At 37.0% G+C, this 20817-nt stretch overlaps 1 long non-coding RNA gene and 2 pseudogenes across 1 annotated transcript in view; all 3 read left to right on the top strand.

The window, feature by feature from the left end:
• LOC132664414 (uncharacterized) overlaps nucleotides 1–18575 on the top strand; it is a 115552-nt gene extending 96977 nt beyond the window's left edge. The window contains exons 4-5 of the long non-coding RNA XR_009603660.3: nucleotides 14991–15036; nucleotides 17535–18575. This is a non-coding gene — a long non-coding RNA (uncharacterized LOC132664414). The remainder of the gene's footprint in view (nucleotides 1–14990; nucleotides 15037–17534) is intronic.
• Nucleotides 15454–16203, top strand: LOC132664413 (large ribosomal subunit protein uL23 pseudogene; annotated as a pseudogene).
• A 123-nt stretch (nucleotides 18576–18698) lies between the features above and the next one.
• LOC132664665 (large ribosomal subunit protein P1 pseudogene) lies at nucleotides 18699–19452 on the top strand (annotated as a pseudogene).
• Nucleotides 19453–20817: the final 1365 nt, after the last annotated feature.

Genomic DNA, 20817 nt, shown 5'->3' with positions numbered 1-20817 from the left:
TGGGAATGTCTTCCAGTTTTCAACTTGCAGCAGAATCTCTGCAGGCACTTGTTTAAAATGTACATTTATGGTTCCCACCCCTCCCTGCTTCATGGAAACCTAGGGATAGGTCCCAGAAACACTGTTCTAGTGTACCCAGAAAGTTCAAGAAATGTTCTTTCTTTAAATGATCAAGAAATACCGGACTAAAGGATCTGAAAACCCAAATGACTTTTCCACTTGAAGTATAGTTTTATGGAAAGTGTCAGGCACCTGAAAATAAGGGTTTATGGTGACAAATGTCTTTTCAGGGCTGATTATGGTTTTATGCAAAGTTGATGCCAATAAATCTTTTCTACAAAGCCCAAGTCTCAGTCCCGGCTGGCAGTAAATCATTTTCCCTGGCACCACAATTCCAAAAGGAAAGCCAGTGAGGACAATATTATGAATGTTGCTTTCCTGGCACTAGCAATCTAAAGATTAGTTGCATTGGCATAACTTTTCTCTCATGACCTGTTTTTAAATTAAGAATAGAAAAATACAATCATTTATCTATGTAGAAAATTATAAAGACTGGAAATGAGGAAATAAACCAGAGTCTAAAATATCCAAAGGGAAATCAGTATTCTATGCATTAAATGAGCAGGCTTTTAAAAAAATTATTAATACAGTAAATGTATAGCACATTAACATTCAATGAGACACCAAAAGAAAAGAATGTTAAATTACAAAAAGGACCTTATTAACCTACTACTTAGGACTGATTGAGGTTATTATGAACCTTTAAAGCTTTTTTTCTTCTAACAGAGATTCTTAATTTTCCTCACTGTTTCACCTTAAGTATGGTTTTAAATAAGGCCTACTATTTTTTTTAAAGCCTATAATTGCCAGAATCTCAATCTATGTTACGTTTCTTGAATAAATTCACCATTAAGGAAAAAAGTGTTTCTGCACTGCCATTTAGTTAAAAAAAAAAAAAAAAACCGAAGAAGAAGAAGAAAAGAAAAAGTGAAGTTTTAAAACAGCTGGTAGCAAAGACAGGCATCAGAATGCCAAGTAATAGCTGACCAGGAGAGCAGCTAATATCAACAAGAGATGGAGGGAGGAAGGAAGCTGTTCCATTGATTATAGAAAAGAAAGAATATGGTTCTTTAGGGAGGAGAGGAGAATGGGATTTCTAGATTGATTCAGCCCATCTAAAAAAAAATCATGAGGGCCACCTGGGTGGCTCAGTCGGTTAAGCGTCGGACCTCCGCCCTGGTCATGATTACAGTCAATGAGTTCAATCCTGCATCAGGCTCTGTGCTGACAGCTCAGAGCCTGAAGCCTGTTTCGGATTCTGTGTCTCCCTATCTCTCTGCTCTTTCCCCACTCATGCTCTCTCTCTCAAAAATAAATAACCATTAAAAAAATTTTTTTAATTAAAAAATCATAAAATGTGCATAATTGTATCAGCTTTTGTGTGAGTCAAGCACATGAATCTAAGAGGTAAAGGAAGTTTTCTTGATTAATGCTGATTGAAACTAGAGAATACATAGTCTAATTTAGAGACTTGTCTAATTATCTGATTATGGATACATGAGAATTAGTTGAAAATATAATCATTTTTTCTTTACTTTTAAACAAATATCTTTCAAAATGTGTAACAGGATAATTTTACCAAACTAAACCAAAACTGGAAGCATCACAATTCCAGACTTCAAGCTGTATTACAAAGCTGTAATCATCAAGACAGTATGGTACTGGCACAAAAACAGACACTCAGATCAGTGGAACAGAATAGAGAACCCAGAAATGGACCCACAAATGTATGGCAAGCTAATCTTTGACAAAGCAGGAAAGAATATCCGTTGGAAAAAAAGTCTCTTCAGCGAATGGTGTTGGGAAATCTGGACAGCGACATGCAGAAGAGTAAGTCTGGATTACTTACACCATACACAAAAATAAACTCAAAATGGATGAAAGACCTAAATAATGAAAGACAGGAAACCATCAAAATCCTAGAGGAGAAAACAGACAACAATCTCTTTGACCTGGTCTCCTGACCAGCAACTTCTTATTGGACATTTCTCTGGAGTCAAGGCAAAAGCAAAAATGAACTATTGGGACCTCAACAAGATATAAATGTTCTCTACAGTGAAGGAAACAATCAACAAAACTAAAAGGCAACTGACGGAATGGGAGGAGATATTTTCAAATGACATATCAGATATAGGGTTAGTATCCAAAATATACAAAGAACTTAACAAATTCAACACCCAAAAAACAAATAATCCAGTGAAGAAATGGGCAAAAGACATGAATAGGCACTTCTCCAAAAAAGACATTTAGATGGCTTACAGACACATGAAAAGATGCTCAACATCACTCATCATCAGGGAAATACAAATCAAAGCCACAATTAAAATACAAATCAAAACCATGATAAGATACCACCTTACACCTGTCAGAATGGCTAACATTAACAACTCAGGCAACAACAGATGTTGGCGAGGATGTGGAGAAAGAGGATCTCTTTTGTATTGTTGGTGGGAATGCAAGCTGGTGCAGCCACTCTGGAAAACAGTATGGAGGTTCCTCAAAAAACTAAAATTAGAACTACTCTATGACCCAGCAATTGCACTACTAGGCACTTATCCGTGGGATACAGGTGTGCTGTTTCGAAGGGACACATGCACCGCCATTTTTATAGCAGCACTATCAACAATAGCCAAAGATGGAAAGAGCCCAAATGTCCATCGATGGATGAATGGATAAAGAAGATGTGGTGTATATATATAATGGAGTATTACTCAGCAATCAAAAAGAATGAAATCTTGCCATTTGCAACTATGTGGATGGAACTGGAGGGTATTATGCTAAGTGAAATTAGTCAGAGAAAGACAAAAATCATATGAGTTCACTCAAATGAGGACTTTAAGAGACAAAACAGATGAACATAAGGGAAGGGAAACAAAAATAATATAAAAACAGGGAGGGGGACAAAACAGAAGAGACTCATAAATATGGAGAACAAACTGAGGGTTGCTGGAGGGGTTGTGGCAGGGGGGATGGGCTAAACGGGTAAGGGGCATTAAGGAATCTACTGAAATCATTGCTTCACTATATACTAACTAATTTGGATGTAAATTTTAAAAAATAAAAAATAAAGTTAAATTAAAAAAAAAGAAAACCACAATGAGATATCACCTCTCACCTGTCAGAATGGCTAAAATTAGCAACTCAGGAAACAACAGATGTTGGCAAGGATGAGGAGAAAGGGGAACCCTTTTGCACTGTTGGTGGGAATGCAAACTGGTGCAGCCACTCTGGAAAAGAGTATGGAGGTTTCTCAAAAAATTAAAAATAGAACTACCCTATGACCCAGCAATTGCACTACGAGGTATTTATCCAAAAGATACAAAAATGCTGATTCAAAAGGGCACATGCACCCCAGTGTTTATTAGCAGCACCATCAACAATAGCCAAAGTATGGAAAGAGCCCAATGTCCATTGGCTGATGAATGGATAAAGATGTGGTATATATACAATGGAATATTACTCAGTGATCAAAAGGAATGAAATATTGCTATTTGCAGCAATGTGGATGGAACTAGAGTGTATTATGCTAAGTGAAATTAGAGAAAGACAAATATTATGATTTCACTTATATGTGGAATTTAAGAAACAAACAGGTGAATATAGGGGAAGAGAAGGAAAAATAAGATAAAAACAGAGAGGGGGGCAAACTATAAGAGAGTCTTAAATACAGATAACAAACTGAAGGTTGCTGGAGTGGTGTTGGGTGGGGGGATGGGCTAGAAATGGGTGATGGGCATTAGGAAAGGGACTTTTTTGGATGAGCACTGGGTGTTATATATATAAGTGATGAATCACTAAATTCTCCTGAAACCATTATTACACTATATGTTAACTAACGTGGATTTACATTAAAAAATGAATGAATGAATGAATGAATGAATGAATGAATGAATGAAAATTTGAAGACTTTCAAAAAAAAGTAAAAGTAAAGTTTCAATTTGCAGAGTCAGCTTATACCGTCGTTATCACCAGGTCAAGACAGTGAGACTTTCCTTCCCCACAAGCACCAATCTGCCCTTTTGTTACTTTTTTTCACCTTCAGTGCCACTAGTGACGCTCTTTTAACAAAATTTACTCCGAAGAAGATGTTAGAGAAGTGGGACATCATGGGACCTTCCATAGGATGCTATTATGTAGGGATGATGGTCTCTGGCCATGCTGGCAGTCAAAACTCAATGCAGGGGTATGACATTCCAGGCAGGAAACCACACTTGTCAAAGGACCAGCCACTAATGATTAATCCAGATTTGCTTTTGGCACCACAAGATTCCTCTTCTAGCCTTATTTAGTGTGCAGCCCAGAGGAGCCTGATTTTTTCTGTGGAAAATCCAGTGATTGAATTTTCTTCCAGGCTAATCAGTAATTGATTAATCTCCTTTCTTTCATTTGGGCAATTGTTCATCATCACTAAGAAGTTTCCTCCTGAACTAATGTGCCCACATTAATATTTTAATATTTTGACCCAGTACCTGTTCACTAGGTTTGTCATCTTGAAAATCGTATTTACAAAAACTCTGCCATTCATTAAGCTCATCTTTTAGAAAGATAACACACTTTGAACTTTTAAAAAAATTTTCCTGGCCTAATACCTGATTTTCAAAAATGAAGCTATCTGGTGTATATCATTGACATATTTTTCACCTTACTTAACAATATTGTAAACATTCATTTTTATGACTACCCATTCTGATAACAATTCAATATGATTGTCCTGATGCCATATCAATTCTTAAATTGGAACCAGGCATAATAAATCATGCTCAATATTGTTTATGATTGATTAATTTGAATATTTGCTTTCATTTAGTATGAAACTGAAAAGTATGCTTATCAAAGGTAATAAAGAAAAATTAGAAATGTTTTCAATATATGCATAAATACCAGTATTACCATTTTTCTAAAAGAAAAAACAAACACATAAAATATATTTTAATGCCTTTAATCATCACCTTTAGAGTCTAACTGGTCTCACTAGCTGTGTTAACTGTTATCCCCAGGCCCTTATAAATCTTCAATTTCTCTTATCTGAAAACAGGATAAAAGATAACAGTTATAAAGCAGTTAGCACAATACTCAACACTTAATGATAGCAATAATTGATAGTTATTCCATGTTCTTTATACTTACATTTTTATTTTTCGAAGTAAATAATCTCAAAAAAATTGTCACACTGTTGGAACTTGTGAAAAGCCAAATTATGAAGAGCAAAATCTCTGCCTTGGGCTTGGATTGAGGAATATTATACTCTGGAATCCAAGAGGTTTAATCAAAATAAGTTTGTGGGAAAATAAACTGTTTAAGATAGTAGAATCAAACTTCAAACTTAATCACGACGCCAAAGGAACTCCTCTTCTCTGCTCATCCCTACCTCATCCCTGCTCTATTCTCAGCTTTACTCACTTCAGTCATCCTTCCAGGTGCTCAGAGTAAAAACCTCTGAGTTATCCTTGACTCCTCTTTTTCCTTTCACATGCCAGACCCAATTCAACTACAGATCCTGTTGGGTCTCCCTTCAAGATACATAACTATCTCCACATCCTCTGCTATTTCACCCTGGTCCAGTCTGAAACATTAAAGAATCAAATCTCACTTTGATTTGCCTCTCTGTAAATATAAATAAATATTCAAATGCCCAGTACTACTTTTTCTAGTTTTCATTTTGTATTTTGAGCATCATCTTTAAAACATTCTCTATAGGTATTTTAAAATAAAAACCTCAAAATGAAGAATACTAATTATTTTGATACAGCTTCTGCTCTTCGTAGATAATGCAATTAAAATATCACAAAATTCTTAAATAAATAATACAATAAAAAATGTAGTAATTTCAAACCTCTAAGTTATCATTTACTGATCAGTCTTTATCAGTACAAGCTGTATTGCATCAAACTAACATTTCTTCTACCACTAACTGAGGAGTGATCCTTTACATTGTAGTATCATTTCTACATCTTTTTGTTTTTGTTTTTTTCCTTGCTTTTCTTCTGGTGGAGAAGTAGTAGGACCATGAAAATGAAAAGCCAAAGAGGAGGAAGAAGACATGTGTTACTTAGCCTTTTACGCTGATCTTCACTAACCCATGTTTTCATGAGCACCAGATTCACCAAGTTTTCAAAGAGGAACAACAAGTGTTTGATGATGAAGGAAGTTTGGATTTAATTTTCACTTTGAGACACATGGATACTATTCCCTGAAAAAACATTGCATTCTGAGGATGTTCAAGCACTCTTTCTCCAGAAGCTACCAATGGCCCCAAATGCATGGGAGGCTCTAGTGCTCTGAGAGCTGTCAAAGCAAAGATGTTAGAAACCAGCTGCCTCCTTTATTCATCCTTTGAGATCAGACTAAGGTGTTGGTGGACTTCCCTGCCACCAAATCCTTAGAGCAGCAACTTGCACACAGAATATGCTCTTATAGAAAAATGATACAAATTATATGAGACAAAAGAACATCAGTAATTAGAAAGATAACTGGTCCTACAGTTTACTGAGCACTTTCCATGTACTAAGGACTATTTCAGTAACATCTCATATGTTATTTAATTTCATCTCCAGAATATAAACAAGCAGACAATTGTGGGCCCTCCTTAGAGGAATGGCTTCAGTGAAGCAAAGTTATGAAGAACACTCAAAATCTTTAAGATGGTTCAAAATTACCTCACAGACAAATATTTTAAAAGGTTAAGGTAGGAGCTTTCGAAGCACAGTGAATTCTATAGAGGACATCACTCATTGATCTATTATTGCAGTCCTTTGAATAAGCACCGAGTCCAAGACTCTCTATAGGTATGACCTGGAGGTAGCAATAATCTTGTCAGCATCACTAAAACTGCCTCTTAACCATCCTTAAGTATTTATTGTGCATCAGAAATTTCAGATGTACTGGATTTTTTTTTCCAGAACTCCTGTGTTATTTAACACGTGCCCTCCATTTATTACATGTGTATTTTGATTTTTTTTTTATCAAGAAAAATATTTTCTGGGTAATTCTTCCTCCACTGTAATGACCAAAATTTTGCTATTTTCCCTCTAGAACTGGAACAATGATTAATGTAGCAGCAGATGTTTCTAATTTCGAATGTCTTATATTCTTTCCAGAGAAAGAAAAAATTTAAACTTAAGTAACCACTCTTTATCACTGGATCGAGTGGTGGAAGAAAAATATCACCCTTACAAAGTACCTCTTCTTCATCTTTGCTTCTTTATTCTGCAAATTTTCTAAGTTCAGTCTTAGAGATGGCATCTACCAATAGTTCACATCATGGGTATTGCCCAATCCTTCCTCCAAAGGTCAGAGTAGACTAAACCACAAAGTTGATCTTAAATAAGAAATCTAAAATGTAAGCATCATATTCTGTATTGGACATTTGCTGATTCTGGCAGCCTTTTATCACCTTCTTTCGGTTCTAGTGCCCAGCGTGTGTTTCAGGTAACTACCCATCACTCTGTTAAGGATCTCATGTGCTTTAGAGAAGTAGCTCGATGAGTGGCACATGTGGCTTAGGCCTAATCTAATTAGCATTAGGTTGGTGCATGAGCAATTCAGAGAGACAGTAGCATGACCTAAATAGTATAACTAGAATGAAGCCTATGACTTTAAATATTTTTAATGTTTATTTATTTTTGAGAGAGAGAGAGAGAGAGAGAGAGAGAGAGAAAATGAGCAGGGGAGGGTCAGAGAGAGAGGGAGACACAGAATCCGAAGCAGGTTTCAGGTTCTGAGCTGTCATCACAGAGCCCTACACGGGGCTTGAACTCACAAACCGCGAGATCATGACCTGAGCCAAAGTCGGAGGTTTAACAGACTGAGCCATCCAGGTGTCCCAAAATGAAGCCTACGGCTTTAAATCAAAGGTTGAGGAAATAGGACACATGCAGTACATTAATGAGGAAGCATGCAGCCTGAGAGCTGCTGGCACCATTTGGAATGACCAGAAAGAATCTCCTGAGGCTGGAGCTGAGATTTTTGGGGGTTGTTTATTACATAGCATTACGCCAACAAAAACCTAAGCAATACACCATAAAAGGTAATAGATCAGGTTCCAGATAACTGAGGTATATCCTCCTGACTTACCCTTATATTAGAATATTACCAGCAAAATGTAAGATAAGGTATACCAAGACAGGATACAATTTTTTTTTTTGGAGAAATCTTTTAATTTTTTTTTTTTTAATTTATATCCAAGTTAGTTAGCATATAGTGCAACAATGATTTCAGGAGTAGATTCCTTAATGCCCCTTACCCATTGAGCCCATCCCCCCTCCCACCACCCCTCCAGTAACCCTCTGTTTGTTCTCCATATTTAAGAGTCCCTTATGTTTTGTCTCCCTCCCTGTTTTATATTATTTTTCTTCCCTTCCCTTATGTTCATCTGTTTTGTCTCTTTAAGTCCTCATATGAGTGAAGTCATATGATTTTTGTCTTTCTCTGACTAATTTCGCTTAGCGTAATACCCTCCAGTTCCATCCACATAGTTGCAAATGGCAAGATTTCATTCTTTTTGATTGCCAAGTAATACTCCATTGAGTGTGTGTGTGTGTATATATATATATATATATATATATATATATATATATATATATATATATACCACATCTTCTTTATCCTTAGGATGATAACATTTTTAATGCCAGAAGAAACAAGTTCTCTTCCTGCTAAGGTTACTGAGCTAGGAGAATTTGAACCTGATACTAGTGGCCACCTTCCCCCCGACACAAAGAGGAGCTTGTTGCAGGATGGAGCTAATCAGAAACAAAGTGATGAAAGGCAGGTAGAGTTAGAGAAAGAGAACAAAAAAGCAGAAAGGCAGAAGGAAAAGCACAAGTGCAAGAGAAAGGAACAAGTGAGCAAAGAAAACAGAGAAAGAAATGAATTAGAGGAATCAGTTTTGTATAGCTAAAAATTGTAACTTTTGCACACATAGGTTACATTGATCCTATGGCTGGCATTTTTCAAATATGAAATACAGATATAGAAATTATGAGTCTACTTATTCAGCAGTTAGTCAGTGCCAAACACTGTTAAATGTTCTTATTAAAAATCTATAAGTCATTTGTAACCCTAGGAGATTGTTACAGCGAAAAAGCTTAACATGTAAAAAAAATAAAATGTGATGTGTAAAAGCCATCATATAAAGAAAGATAGTAAAGGCTTTGGGAATAGGAAAGAGAGATCAAGTCTGTAGATAAATGGTGGTGGGTAAGTATATAGAAAAATAGTTCACATAAGATGTAGCTAAAAACTAAAGGATACATTGCAATTACTTAGTAAATAAATTAGGAATGAAGCTAAGTAGAAAGCTTGCATTGGTATCAGAGACTTTAACATTCATGTATGCTATTAATACACCTCACTGATTTTCTTCAATGTTTTCTTTCTCATTAAAGCTTTAAATTTTGCTAAACATTCAAGGTTGACCTGTGTGGGTGTGTGATATTAGGAAGCTTCAGCCAGAGATTACACCACCAACTCTATGGAATGACTCAGTCAGCAGCTGAATGACTCCTGCTCCTTGTTCCTTTTCCAAATACTTCCTCATTATGTCTAAAATAGTTCATTCCCTTTTGTCACCTTGCACAAAATCAATCTAATTAGAGATTCATTTGAATAAGCAAGTTCATTTTTCTTTTTAAAAAAAAATTTTTAAACATTTTTTTTGAGACAGAGAAAGAGTGGGAGAGGGGCAGAGAGAAAGGAAGACAGAGAATCTGAAGCAGGCTCCAGACTCTGAACTGTCAGCACAGAGCCCAATGTGGGATTTGAACTCATGAACTGTGAGATCATGTCCTGAGCTGAAGTCGGATGCTTAACTGACTGAGCCACCCAGGCGCCCCAACAAGTTCATTTTCCAAAATGAAAAGATAAAGGTGTTGGGGTTGAGGGGAGGGGTTATAGTCATTTATGCCTTAGTATAGTTTAAACACTTTGCTTCTGTCTAGTCAGGTCTTACAGTGTACAAGAGACAAATCCAGTGCAGGTGGCAGTGTTGTGAAATGGTCAGCACTCTGAATTTTCTTACAGTCAGAAAGATCTGGTTTGAATCTTGTCTCTACCACTTTACTAGCTTTATGAGCTTGAGAAAATTATTTAATGTTCAAGGTGTCTCAGTTGTCTCCCCGATACATGAGAGAAATGTGTTGATCTGCTATTGTTTTATAATGTACACATATTGACTGGCACATCCAGAGCCTGGTTAAGCAATGAATAAATGGTAGCTATTAATACTAGGATGGAGAAAAAGAGGTACTTTTGTAGCAAAAGCAATGAAATCCTGGATGAATGTAGGAAAAAAAGGCATACTTTGTGTTTTCAGTACTTTTGCCTAAGATAGCAACATGATGAACGGTGGTACAGTTGAGGTGCAAATGTATGATCATGTGTCCAGTGTTCTTTATGATAAAAAGATCACATACAGTGAATTAATATTGCATCAATATCTGATCTCTTCCAACGATTCTTTCTGGATTTTTGTTTTAACTAACTGTAACTTTTTTCTTATGACTAGTCCTTACAGAGGTAGATAACATGGGTGCTTAAGGGAAATGAGAGTGTCTTAAACAAAGGTGAATGTTTAAAAGTTCTAGGTCACTTTGCAAAGCCATATCCTATTTTTTTTGATTCAAGTATAATTAAGTACAGTGTCATATTTGTTTCAGGTATTGGTATCCAATATGCTGATTCAATTCTATACATTGCTCAGTACTCACCCCTGTAAGTGTCCTGTCCTCTCAATTCCCTTCACGTATTTCACCCATTCACTCACCCACCAGTTTGTTCTCTATATTTGAGTTTGGTTTTTGTTTGTTTGTTTGTTTTGTTTTGTTTGTTTTTCTCTTTTTTCTTTGTTCCTTTGTTTTATTTTTTCTTAAATTCCACTTATGAATGAGATTATATGGTATTCGCCTGTCTCTTAGCATTATATCCTCTAGATCTATCCATGTGGTTTCAAATGACAAGATTTCATTCTTTTATGGCTTAATAATATTCCATTGCATGTATATATACCACATCCTTTTTATCCATTCATTTATCAATGAACACTTAGATTGCTTCCATATTTTGGCAATCCAGTTTTGGCAATGCTGCAATAAACATAGGGGTGTGTATATATTTTTGAATTAGTGTTTTGTGTATTCTTTGGGTAAATTCCCAGGAGTGGAATTATTGGGTCATATTGTAGTTCCATTTTTAATTTTTTGAGGAACCTCCATACTGTTTTCCACAGTGGCTACATCAGTTTGCATTCCCACCAACAGTTCACGAAATTCCTTTTTTTCCCACATCCTTGCCAACACTTGTTATTTCTTTTGTTTTTGATTTTAGTCATTCTAACAGGTGTGAGGTGATATCTCATTGTGGTTTTTATTTGCATTTCCCTGATGATGTTGAGCATCTTTTCCTGTGTCTTTTGGTGGTCTGTATGTCTTCTTTGGGAAAATGTCTGTTCAGATCCTCTGAGTATTTTTTAATTGGATTGTTTGCCTTTTTGGTATAGAGTTGTATATGTTGTTTATATATTTTGGCTACTAACCCTTTACTAAATATGTCATTTGTAAATATCTTCTCTCCCATTCAGTAGGTTGCCTACTTGTCTTATTAATAGTTTCCTTTGTTGTGCAAAAGCTTTTTATTTTGGTGTAATCCTAATAGTTTAATTTTGCTTTTGTTTCCTTTAGCAAAGGAGACATAGCTATAAAAATGTTTCTATAGTTCATGTCAAAATGATTGCTGTCTATGTTTTCTTCCAGGAATTTTATGGTTTCAAGTCTCACATTAATGTCTTTAATGCATTTTGAGTTTATTTTTGTGGATGGTGTAAGAAAGTGGTTTAGTTTCATTCTTTTACATGTAGCTGTCCAGTTTTCCCTACACCATTTGTAGAAGAGACTGCGTATATCTGCCTCCTTTGTCAAAGATTAATTTAGCATAAAAGTGTGGGTTTATTTCTGGGCTCTCTATTCTGTTCCATAGACAATATGTGTCTATTTCTGTGCCAGTACTATAATGTTTTGATTACTACAGCTTTGTAGTATATCTCTAACAAACATAGATGCAAAAATCCTCAACAAAATATTAACAAACGGAATCCAACAATGCATTAAAAAATATTTCACCATGATCAAGTGGGATTTATTCCAGGGATGAAAGAGTGGTTCAATATTCACAAAATAATTAATATGATACATCATACTAACAAGAGAAAGGATAAATACCATATGATCGTTGCAATAGACACAGAAAAAGCATCTGACAAAGTACAACATCCATTCATAATAAACACTTTCAACAAAGTAGGTTTATAGAGAACATACTTCAACATAATAAGGGCCATAAATGAAAACCCACGGCTAACATCAAACCAATGGTGAAAAACTGAGAGCTTTTCCTCTAAGATCAGGAACAAGAAAAGGATGTCCACTGTTATCACTTATATTCAACATAGTACTGGAAGTTTTAAGCACAGCAGTTGGAAAAGAAAAAGAGATAAAAGGCATCCAAACTGTTAAGGAAAAAGTAAAACTTTCACTCTTTGCAGATGACATGATACTATATATAAAAACTCTACAGGCTCCAACAAAATATCAGAACTATTAAGTGAATTTAGCAGATTTACAGTATACAAAATCAAAACACAGAAATCTGTTGCATTTCTATACACTAATAATGAAATAGCAGAAGGAAAAATTAAGAAAACATTCCCATTTACACCAAAAAGAATAAAATACCTAGGAATAAATTTAACCAAGGAGGCGAAAGACCTGTACTCTGAAAGTCACGAAACACTGATGAAAGAATTTGAAGATGACACACAAAAAAAGGAAAGATATTCAATGTTCATGATCGAAAGAACCAATATTGTTAAAATGTCCATACTACCCAAAGCAATCTATACATTTAATGCAATTCCTACCAAAATACCAATAGTGTTTTTCACAGAACTAGAACAAACAGTCATAAAATTTGCATGGAACACCAAGAGACCCCAAATAGTCAAAGCAATCTTGAAAAAAGAAGAACAAAACTGGAGGCATTACCAGATCCTATTTTGAAAGCACTTTATGGCTTACACTTAAAAAATTCCCCTTTTAGATACAGGAATGCTGTTTTGAAGGGATACATGCACCCCCATGTTTATAGCAGCACTATCAACAATAGCCAAAGTATGGGAAGAGTCCAAAGGTCCATCAATGAATGACTGGAAAAAGAAGATGTGGTTGGTATACATATACAATGGAGTATTACTTGGCAATCAAAAAGAATGAAATCTTGCCATTTGCAACTACATGGATGGAACTAGAGGATATTATGCTAAGCAAAATCAGTGTCAGAGAAAGACAAATATCATATGACTTCACTCATATGAGGACCTTAAGATACAAAACAGATGAACATAAGGGAAGGGAAGAAAAATATAAAAACAGGGAGGGGACAAAACATAAGAGACTCTTAAATATGGAGAGCAAACAGAGGATTACTGGAGGGGTTGTGGGAGGGGGGATGGGATGAATGAGTAAGGGGCATTGAGGAATCTACTCCTGAAATCATTGTTGCACTATATGCTAACTAACTTGGATATAAATTAAAAAAATAAATAAATAAAAATTCCCCTTTTAAAATACAAGCATATTGAGTACAAACTGAGCCAGAGGTGTTTTTTGTTTAGGTTGTTCGTTTGTTTGTTTGTTTGTTTGTTTTTGCTTGTTATCAACATGTTAACATTCCCCAGCTGTCCATTTCAGAAGGATAATGGGGCCTATCCATGTTGTAAGTGTGTTTGACTCTTCCACAGGCAGCCCACTGTGCTAAGAGACAAAATAGGGATGTTCTCCAGATTCCTTCACACTGGTTAGACCAAACTCAAACCCACACTCTTGAAGAGTGATAGAGTTAAATTGCATTTTGATTTGGGTTTTCACCCCAAAATCTGGCTAATGTAGTTAATTGACAGAAACAACTATATTTTCTAATCAGATATATAACTACAAACCTCAAGGCAATCTTTCTCTTGCCAGTAGCAAAGTAATTACCATATTAACAGCATTCACTCAATATCACCACTGAGGATTTCTCCCATAAAGCCTGCTGGAGAAAAGTGCCAGGCCACAAGGCAGTTTAATACAACCACTTCTGCCTTCACTCTGACTTTGTATAAGTGACAATGCCCACGCTATCTGGTCTATTCCACCTATGAAAGGCATGGGTTTGTTTATTTCTGCTTTTCAGTTTCAGTGTATAGTAGTATACCATGGTGCAATTGTTTATGGGACTAGTGACTCCACAGTTTTAAAGCTTATACTTCTCTTTTGAATACAAAATATTCAAATATTATTTTGTGCATCTGACAGCGTTGGCCTCTGCCCTGACACCATATGGAATTATTTTTGGCTTCCCAGGCTCCATCTTGCCCTCAGACGTTGCTTATACTGAGCTCCTGGGAACCCAGTCCACTGTTCCTCAACTCTTTTCATGAGTCTAACCCCTCCCTGTTCACCATCCAGGTACCAGTTCAGTTAAGCCTTCCCTAATATCTCAATTCTGAGTTAAATGGCATGCAGATGTGTACCCTCCTCACGTTACATTTCAACTGCTTCTTTACTTAGTGGAATTCCCCAATAGACTGAGTTTTCTGAAATCAGAGACACTGTTTTGTTTATAAGAATGCCTTTGGCAGCTGGAAGGAATACTGCTGCTTTTCAGTAAATATTTGTTGTAGCACATTTCATTTTTTTTTTATCATAGTTATGCATTTCTTTCTGTGCTATGGTAAGCATTTGCTCCCTTCACCAATTAACTTTGGTTAACTCTGATGGCTGTGTGGTTTGCTTTAACAAATGGGATGTGAGCATATATGACATACAGCATATCTTGGCAGAAGCTTTAGAAGCACTAGCATGGTTTGACACTCCTCCTCTTCTTTCTGCCTTCCACAGTCAGAAAACCATCTTTCAAATAGTGGCTACTCCAAAATTCAACCAGGTAAATATGAAGATCTCATTGGCTTTGTTAAGGAATTCATGAATTAGACAGCATCCCATGTAGAATGTAGAGGGGAGTTGTACAAAATGGAAGGTGTTTATAGGAAGGAGAATAAAGCAATGAAATTATTAGCAAAAGAAAAGGAGTGTTTCAGGCAAGGTCAGGAGCAGAAGGTCTTATTGTGCAGATTATCTCATTTTCCTTTGGAGGATGGAGAGGAACCACGTGGCCATTTACTTCATTGGGGCTGATCAGAAAATTCCAAACTGACAGGTTAAAACTACATCTCCGGGGGAGATTGAAACTGCAATTAGATTAAGGATTAAACCCCCGTTTGGAGACTCAGCCTAAATGATACCATTTTGGATCTGTGGCTTTCTTTTTAATAGCTCAGAGTTTATTCAAAGAGAGAAGATGTGCCTTTCATGAAGATGGTGCAGAAGGTAAAGAAGGAAGCCCCTGCCCCTCCCAAAGCCAAAGCCAAAGCAAAGGCTTTGAAGGCCAAGAAAGCAGTGCTGAGAGGCATCCACAGTCATAAAAAAAAAAAAAAGATAATCTGCACATCATCTACATTCTGACAGCCCAAGACACTGCATCTCCGAAGGCGACCCAAATATCCTCAAAAGAGTGCCCCCAGGAGAAACAAGTTTGACCACTATGCCATCATCAAGTTTCCCCTGACTACTGAGTCAGCCATGGAAAAAATGGAAGACAGCAACACTCCTGTGTTCATTTTGGATGTCAAGGCCAACAAACACCAGATCAAATAGGCTGTGAAGATATATGACATTGATGTGGCCAAGGTCAACACTCTGATCAGGTCAGATGTAGAAAAGAAAGCATATGTTTGACTGGTTCCTGACTGTGATGCTTTGGATGTTGCCAACAAAATTGGGATCATCTAAACTGAGTCCAGTTGGCTACATTTGAATATAGATTGTTTCATCATTAAACAACAACAACAATAAAACAACAAAGAGAGAAGATGCATAAAACAAGCTGAGCCCAAAAGAGTCCAGTAGAGCCCAGTAATGTGTGTGACAAATGACAGTTATAAATTGCTGAGATTTAGAAATTGCTTGTCACTACAATAAAAGTTGATTAGCAAAGAAATTGATACCTAGAAGCAAAGGCACTATGGTAACAACAATAAAATAAAATATGTAGTATTTGTACCATGCCTGCTATGGGAGCCCTAATGTTAAAGGAGGCTGGAAAAATAACCTATACTATGCACAGGTGAAAATTTTGGTAAAACCATCACCTTAGATAACTTGAAAGGTAGAAAATATACCTATAAATTTGTGACTTTGGCAAAGACTTTTCAAGACAAAATTTTGTTGGCGCAAAATTGCTTACCAGTCATTATAAGCAAGAGATGAGCTGAGAAAATAATTGACCTTTTTGCAAGTAAGAATGGAAGAGAAAAGGAGCATCCAGAAATCCAGAGACAGAGTTGAAAGGTACAACTGTTTCTCTTCTCCAGCCAGTAAACTATTTGCAAATTAAGACAAAACCTCAGTGCAAAGACCAAGTCAAGGACCTGAAAAGTTGTTTTTTAGTTGTGCATGCATGTTCTTACATGGAATAATTTGAATTATTTTTAGTGAATTGAAAGCATATTAGAAATTTAGCAACTTGAGCAAATTTTTGATATGAAAATACAATAGTAATATGTAGGCAATTTTAAGGATGGTTTCAAAGAAACTTTAAAGTGGATAAATGGAAGAAAAGCAATTTGTATTATCTATTCTCTTTTAGAAGTACATTATAAAGATTAGAAGATATGAGCAGTCATGCAAAATTAATATTACAACGTGCCTATACAATTTTTTTGTCATCCTTCATAATATGAAGAGCCACTATTTTTATTCTATTAAGTAAAAGTACACCCAATTAAAACTACTACTACTACTACTCCTAGTCAAACTTGAGTGCAAAGACCAAATCAAGACTGTTGTCACCGTGCTATTTGTTAAGACCTCTGATTCTTTTAAAGTGATCCCCATTAAGTCATTTCACTTATACAAAATGGCTCAGGATAAAGAGACCATAGATTTGGCCCAATGGAAGTCTAAAGAGTTCAAATTATCTGTAATTAAGCCTAAAGGAATATTTTCTAATTTTGGATCTTGCTATTGGCAAGAGGCATTAATAGTAAACAAAGATATAAAAGAAACCAACAGGGGTGCCTGGGCGGCTCAGTCAAATTAAGCTCTTGATTTCAGCTCAGGTGATCTCACAGTCATGAAATCAAGCTCACATGGGGCTCTGTGCTGGCCATAGAACCTGCTGACATTCTCCCTCTCCCTTTGCCCCTCTTCTGCTAGCTCTCTCTCTCTCTCAAAAATATAAAGAAAGAAAAAGTAAAAAAAAAAGAAACAAACAATATTTTTTAAAGAGTTGTAGTGCCCAAACTGCCACCAGCCTGAATTAAAAGGAGTTGTGATTGTTTGAACAATAGAACTATTCTCAAGCCCTCAACTTTCTATTGACAGGTTGAGGAAGCTGTTCACTAGTCAAGGGGGCAATTTTTCCTGAAGAGGATACTGGAAAAGGAAGGACCTCCTAGAACATGAAGTCAAGAGTCACGAAGGACAATAGACTATGAACCTACCTCCAGGAAACAAAATTGATTAAGTTTTCTACACTAACTCAGCTTAGTAGACCTTATGATAGTTCCTCATTGGGATTTCAGAATTGCTATGAATCAGTGATTGCTGGTTCTACCCTTTTCCCCTCATAAATAAGAGTATTTATATGGGTTCCACATTTTATGATGCATGTGTGGGGTGCAAATAGCAAACTTTTTAGTTTATAGGACTTTGGCTCAAGAGAAGCTATATTTGAGCATGATATACATTTTAAGAGCTCGGATTTCAAACTGGATGTTTTGATTGGATAAGACCTTAGAGTGTTGTTAGAATGGGGTGACTATCTTTGTTTTGAGGAAGGGAGTGAACATTTGTGAACAATGGCAGGCTGTATCAGATTGCATTATTTCACAGATATTCATTCCTCCATACCCTTGCCATGCTTTGTGAACACAGTCTACTTTCCTGCCCACTGACTTTAGCCTAGATCATATTACTTTCTTTGGCTAAAAGATATCTCAGTAGAAGTTTTAAATGTGCTTGCATATCTTGTATGGCTTGGTACCCAGTCTCCTGATTTTTTCCTTCCAAAATGAGAGTAGCATGTCCCAGGTACAGGCTTACTCTTTCAGTCTGACCTCTGGAATGAGAATATATGTTTCATGGAGACCAGGAGTTTTGAGAAAAAAGAACTATTGACCGAGAATCCCATACCCTTGAAAATATCCTTCAGAAATGAAGGGGAAATCAAGGGGCACCTGAGTGGTTTAGTTGGTTAAGTGTCCAAATTCAGCTCAGGTCACGATCCCACGGTTTATGAGTTCAAGCCTCAGGTCAGGCTCTGTGCTGAGAGCTCAGAGCCTGGAGCCTGCTTTGGATTCGGTGTCTCCCTCTCTTTTTGCCCCTCCCCCATTCACACTCTCTCTGTGTCAAGAAAATAAACATTTAAAAAAATTTTTAAAAATCTTCATACGTGTGAAATAAGTCATAAACTCATGGTAACGTGATTTTTTACTAAAAACATTGATTCAGGAAATCAATTCTTTGGACACATAGAGGCTGGGTTAAATAAGGAAGCTTAGTCCTTGTTGGGTAGAGGCCCTCACTTCATCTGTTCACAGTGCACGGGCTCAGCACTTGCCCACACAAAGCCTCTGTCTGGAACTCACCTGCATGTACTCGGCCCTTGGCCCTTGTCTGCAGCATGACGAGGTGACTGGCACGGAGGAAAAGATCAATGCTCTCATGAAATCAGCTGGTATAAATGTGTAATCTTTCTGGAGGGCCGTGTTTGCTAATGCCCTGGTGAATGTCAACATTGGGAACCTCCTCTGCAAGGAAAGGCCTGGTGGACCCACTGCAGCACAGCAGCTGGTGCTGGACCAGCTGTCCCGGGTCCTGCCCCCTCTACCACTGTTGTCCCTGCTGTGAAGAAGGAGGTAGAAGCAAAGAATGAAGAATCCGGGGAATCTGATGGTGACACGGGTTTTGGTCTTTCTGACTAAACCTCTTCTGAACCTGTTCAGTATAAAGCTGAACTCTTAAAAAAAAAAAAAAAAAAAAAAAGGTCTGCAGGGGCTCTTTACAATTTCATAAGGGAGTTAGACTTAAAAAGTGTTTGATCTTCGGGCGCCTGGGTGGCTCAGTCGGTTGAGCGGCGGACTTCGGCTCAGGTCATGATCTCGCCGTCCGTGAGTTCAATCCCCATGTCGGGCTCTGTGCTTACAGCTCAGAGCCTGGAGCCTGTTTCAGATTCTGTGTCTCCCTCTCTCTGACCCTCCCCCGTTCATGCTCTGTCTCTCTCTGTCTCAAAAATAAATAAATGCTAGGGGCGCCTGGGTGGCGCAGTCGGTTAAGCGTCCGACTTCAGCCAGGTCACGATCTCGCGGTCCGTGAGTTCGAGCCCCGCGTCAGGCTCTGGGCTGATGGCTCGGAGCCTCGAGCCTGTTTCCGATTCTGTGTCTCCCTCTCTCTGCCCCTCCCCCGTTCATGCTCTGTCTGTCTCTCTCTGTCCCCCAAAATATAAATAAAAAACGTTGAAAAAAAAAATTTAAAAAAAAATAAATAAATAAATAAATAAATGCTAAAAAAAAAAAAAATTAAAAAAATAAAAATTAAAAAAAAAGTGTTTGATCTTACCAGTGGGCGAGATTCGTTTAGGTGAGTTCTCAGAGCAACAACAAAGGTGCACGTGTGGGAAGCAGTCAAGGGAGTACAGCAGTATCTTAAGAGACTGCATTACTAAGAGGCTCTGTACTATAGGAAATACAAGTTACAAGCCATATTTTTACTTGAAAGCCTCTACATGCTTCACAGACATTAATGTTGCAAATGAAGACTATGACGGCACAAGTAAGATGAACGTAGGCAGGTCTGTCAGTATCACAAGGGCCTCTAGCTTGTTTGGCATCTTTTGCCAGCTCGTTGGGTATTACAACCAAGACAGAAGAATTGCTAAGACATAAAGACTTATGCTGACTTGAAAAGTATAAGTAAGTTCTGGTTGAGAAGTACCCATCTGTGAGATCCCCACTGTATTAATGAAAATAACAAAACAGCATTCATGAATATACATCATTCATGTCTTCCGTGAGCTGTTCCCACATGGAATTGGAGAAAGTCTTTGTTGTACTTGAATAGGTAATGAGGGCATACCTGCTAGTATTTGGTTTTGTAGAGAGCATAGTCAAGAGATTCCCTATGCCAGTTGATTTCAACTTTTTTGATTATAGTCTGCACTAAGAAATACATCTTAGACTGTAATCTATACACACATTGGTAACTATGTCTCTATTGATATGTTAAGTATACAAATTGTTACAAAACAATCCATAAATTGTGTTTATCTGGCTAAGAGTAGATTGTGTTTACTGTTTACTGTAACTGTGGTGTCAGAAGCTATAATTTTACTTATTGTCATTGCTTTTGTCTCCCCCTTAGTCTTTGATTTTCATAGAGACTCTGTAAATAGCATCTGAGGCTTATAGTTCTTTTAGCTTCAATCCCCTGATATTATACAGGAGCCCTACTGACGTGGTTCAAGGTGTAGGGTGAGGGAAAGTATTCTGTAGGCCTGTGAGTAGGTCTCAGTCTTTAAATGACCCTAAGCTGGGTATTTCCCTTCCCTCAGGCCAGTTAGGCTTTCCTAAAACCCCAGTTGATTACACTCTGGTAAAATAGTTTCCCT

This window comes from Panthera onca, chromosome F2 (assembly GCF_046562875.1).
Source record: "Panthera onca isolate mPanOnc1 chromosome F2, mPanOnc1 haplotype 2, whole genome shotgun sequence".
Lineage (NCBI taxonomy): Eukaryota > Metazoa > Chordata > Mammalia > Carnivora > Felidae > Panthera > Panthera onca.
The sequence above is the reverse complement of the archived record's forward strand: the minus strand, read 5'-3'. Positions and strand labels throughout refer to the sequence as shown.